Below are 5,025 nucleotides of genomic sequence, written 5' to 3' on the forward strand. Positions count from 1 at the left end.
CACTGGACTCTATAGACAATCGAATATATGATCCTACCCTAAGCCCTTCATCAAAAAATAAAAGGAAATAAGGCCAGACCAAACATTTTTAGGCTATAAAATCTTAGTTATGCATGACCATGATGCATACACTAAGCAAGTACAATAATGATGTCAAATTCATTAGGGAAGAATCCTATGCTATTAGGCATCATATAATCAGACAATTCTATCATGCAAAATCCTGAAGATCCCTAGCCTATCGCTAGCATGTTGTTCTAACATATCACAATATCAATAACAGTATGGTATTTTGGGCTCTACTAATGGCTCCGACTGACCGTACACATTACATCCTCCTTGAATATTTTGAAAAATCATTTTAAAATATTTTTCATTAGTTTGAGACTGGATTCACACGTGTGTTCCTCCAATTCACTCAAACCAAGGCTCTGATACCCACTTGTAACATTCGTAAAATCATGAAAAGTTTGAACTTTTAAATAAACCCAAAAACCATCATTGTTTACAAATTGTTTTCAAAACAAGTTCAACATCGGAGAAATAACAAAAACCATGAAACAAAACATGAAGAGGTGCATGATCACGCCTTTACCTTGCCACGATCCTCTGAGGTACCTAAAACATAATCTAAAACTATAAGCCCAAAACTTAGTGAGTTCCCCCAAAATACTGATACATAACAAATAGCACAAATATAATAACAACATGAAATGGGTCCACAACTAACAAAATGGAATACCCCTACGCCTACATCATAAGTCTGGCTTGCCCCATGGGCCTACAACTTATGTTTGACTTGCTCCCCGTCCTGGTAAGTCCTCTGACTGAATACCACTAAGCCCTCAGTATGATTCTGGCATGCCTTTCCCGACCCCCATCTCGTATCCGGAATGCTCATGAACACTCATTATGAGTCTGGCATGCCCTCCCTAGCCCTCAGCTCATAACAAGTATGATGCAGGGTTTGTTGGTTACAACACAGAGCAGTACAACCTCAACCCAACCCATACGATATATCAACATATAATAGATAATATCCTATAAAGATAATCAGACAATATCATAGGCAGTCCTACAGATCAACCAAACTAGCATATTAAAAACTTGCATGCACATCTATTCCATACCCAGCATATCCACAATATTAGGTTATCAGTCAATGGGCCCGTCATGGTGCCTTCGACACAAAAGTATAGTGAGGAAAACTCACCTCACAAGCAGCATATAATTGGTAAGGCCTGACTCCGAATCTCACCTCACAACTCAATGACTACAACCACCAAGTGACCAATTCCATCAAAACCTAATAATACCCAGAATACCCTTAAAGGTCAAACTTGGTCAAAATCGGTCAACTCGGTCAACTAGTCAAAATCCATAAACCCACTAAGTCAACCCAGCCGAGTCAACCCAACCGAGTCAACTCAATCGAGTTAACTCGCAAATAGTTGAACCATGCGAGTACATGGGGTGCACTTCGGAGGTACGCACAACATACAAAAGCTTCGTATTGATTGAAATACGGGGACATTGACCAAGTAATCAAGGTGTACTTCCTGATACGCGGGGCGTACCCTTGTAGAGACCAAAACCTCAATAAGTGCTTAATGGCTTAAGCACTTAAGCCCAAGCTTTAGATCCATGGTCCAAATGTACCTTAGAGTCACAAAGTCTCCAACTGTATGAGTTTAGACGTCTAAAAAGTCCCTAATACATGGTCTTAACCCATTAAGACCTTCCATAAGAAGCATGGAGCGAAACAAGCTAAATAAACCTCATTTTTATAGCTTAGAACCCTTCCTAGGGTCTGAAAGGACATCCCAAAACGTCCAACACCAAACATGCACAACAATAGGACTTTTTGGGACAAAAGAACATCATAAAGCTACCAAGATGAGGTCTAAGCAAACCAAGAGGTAGCAACTTTTTACCTTATAGAGCTTCCCAAGAAGATGATGACCCAAGATCGACAAGTTTGCTTTCCCTTTTAGACTCCTTGATGCACTTCCTTCTCGTATAAGCACACAAATAATAAACTGTATGTAACACCCAGTCCAGGTATTATTTACATTTTAATTCAGATGATGTTTTATTTATATGTGAGCGGTGTCATGAAAATGGGAGGTGATTTGTACACAACAAAATTTCTCCACACACAACAATTTGTGTTTTAAAATGTTGTATTGTACAACCCTACTAAGCATAAAATGTTATGTACGGATAAAAACTACTGTGTACAAATCATTTCGAAAATATCTTGAATACCGTTAGTGTTGGGTGATTTTATTTGGATTTGGGTTTGAAATTAGGTATTCAAAAAGTCAAACTTGTATAGGTTCTGCGTCCCTTTTAAGAAGATGCTAACAAGATGCTAACGGTTTGCAAGATTAGTGGGGGTAACTTTACAAATGGACTATTATTTACCTTGAAATTCAATTTGGGCTTATATGTATAAACATATTTTACAAAAAATAAATAAATAAATAAATAAATAAAATAAAAAAACATAAAAAAAACAAAAACAAAAAAAACAAAAAACAAAAAACAAAAAAGGCACTATCTTTTTGGAATGAAAAAACGTTATTAATGGGTATTTGATTGATGTTGCTCAAATTGGTCTCGGAATTTGTTGATATGTATTCTATGCCTATATATATTTTTTTTATAGTAAAGACTAGTTGTAAGACCTGTATTTTATACAGGTTGGATAAAACAAAAAAATTAAATATGAAGGGTTAGATAAAAATTCATTTAAATTTGAATTTTCATATTTGAAATTTAAAATTTAAAATTTGGATTTAAATGGAAACATATTAGATATTATATGATTAGTAACATTGTAATTTATTGGTTATTTTTAATTAAGTCAATTATTAATTGAGGTGTAAAAATGATGTCTTAATTAAAAAAATATTTAAAAAAAAAAATGAGAAAATGACAAATGGAAAAAACATTTATTCGAAAATACCAAAAAATGACATGTGTCCAAGTTAATGAGAGAGCGACACATGGCAAAATTATTTTGATTTATTAGGGAGGATTGTTACTAAATTACTAGAGACGTTTAGAGTCGTACTTTTTAGAGTGGTTAAGCAGATGATTGAAAATTATCTAGGAAGGCTTCCTCGCTTCTAAAGAGTAAAGATAAATGAGGGTTTGATGATGGCAACTTGCCGACATTTAGTATGTCGCTTCAAAATGAGATGCAGATTTATTACCCAAGATAAAACGATTTAGTGCAAGTCATTAATTCTCCCCAAAGTGAGGTGCATGATTTTGGTTCATGGCAGTTCGAATATGTGGAAGTGTTGCTTGGAATATATTTTTGGTGTATTAATCCAATGCTTGAAAAGCATATAATCTTACATGATAATTTGAGAAAATGAAAAATTCTATAAGCCAAACCAGTTTCTGTTTCATAGAATGGAGAAAGAATACAAGCGGAACATTTAAAAGAGAACCTAGCTAGAAAAGAGGAATAAACTAGGAAACTCAAACAAAGGAAAAAAAATAGAAGATATGATAGAATATATCCTTTACTCCCCTCAAGATGAGCATGGAGATTCCGAATGTTCATCTTGACAAGAAGAGAGTGTAGCCTGTCTGAACCCAGTGGCTTGGTGAAAAGATCTGCGAGATGATGATGAGTGTGGAGCCAAGTTGGAGCTATTTCTTTGGTCTCTACTCTTTCACGAACAAAGAAGCAGTCCATCTCCACGTGTTTAGTTCTTTCGTGAAAGATAAGGTTGTGAGCAATGTGTTTGGCGGACTGATTGTCACAAAAGAGTGGAGTGGCTTCTCGAACATTTATGCCAAGTCCCGACAATAACCAACGAACCCATTAAATTTCACTCACGGTGGTGGCCATTTCCCGATATTCTGCCTCAGCAGAGGACCGGGACACAACTGACTGCTTCTTTGACTTCCATGAAATAGGTGCACCGCCCAAAAGCAACAAATAACCTGTCCTAGAACGTCGAGAGTAGGGGCAACCAAGCCAATCAGAATCACTATAAGCCATCAAATCTAGTGACCCTTCTCGGGGTAGAAGAATACCTTGACCAAGCTCGTTTTGAGGTATCGCAAGACATGCATTGCTGAATGCCAATGATTAGTTCTGGGGTCTGAAACAAACTGACTCAGAACATTTACTGAGTAAGTGATGTGTGGACGTGTCGCTTGAAGGTAGAGTAAATGACCTACAAGACGACGATATGTGTTGGGGTCAACACGTTCTTCCTTATCTCCTATATCAAGTTTAAGGTTCTGTTCCATTGGAAACTTGCAAGGTTTGCAGCCAAGCATGCCTGCATCTTCCAAAATATCCAAGGTGTACTTTCTTTGGCTCAAAACTAATCCTTTTTTGGTACGTGATACCTCGATGCCTAAGAAATACGTTAGGCTACTAAGATCTTTAATGCTAAACCGAGCACCAAGGTCGGATTTGGTGCTCTCAATCTTTGTTGTGTCATTACCAACAATAATGACGTCGTCGACATAGATGAGAGCCGCAACAAAGTTGGTCTTGGTTATGTAGACTAATAAGGAGTGATTTGCATGTGAAGGTTTGAAGTCCATATCTCATAAAGCGACCGTGAATTTGTAATACCAGTTTCGACTAGCTTGTTTCAAGCCATACAAGGATTTTTTTAGCTTGCACTCCCGATTGTCGCCTTCCTTAACGAACACTTAGGGTAGTTTCATGTAAACATCTTCCTCGAGATCACCGTGAAAGAACGCGTTGTTCACATCCAATTGGTGAATGATCCAGTTGTTTTTGACGGCTAAAGTTAAAAGAATCCGAACAGTGACCAATTTGGCCACAGGGGCGAAGGTATCATGGAAGTTGACGCCCTCCATTTGTGTGTAGCCCTTTGCCACAAGACGAGCCTTGTGTCTTTCTATGGATCCGTCGGGTTTGAATTTCATTTTATAGATCCACTTGGAGTCGATGGCACGCTTTCCTTCCGGTAAGGTAACTAGTTCCCAGGTGTTATTTGCTTCTAACGCTTGAACTTCCCT

Source organism: Lactuca sativa, chromosome 4 (genome assembly GCF_002870075.4).
Source record: "Lactuca sativa cultivar Salinas chromosome 4, Lsat_Salinas_v11, whole genome shotgun sequence".
Taxonomy (NCBI): Eukaryota; Viridiplantae; Streptophyta; class Magnoliopsida; order Asterales; family Asteraceae; genus Lactuca; species Lactuca sativa.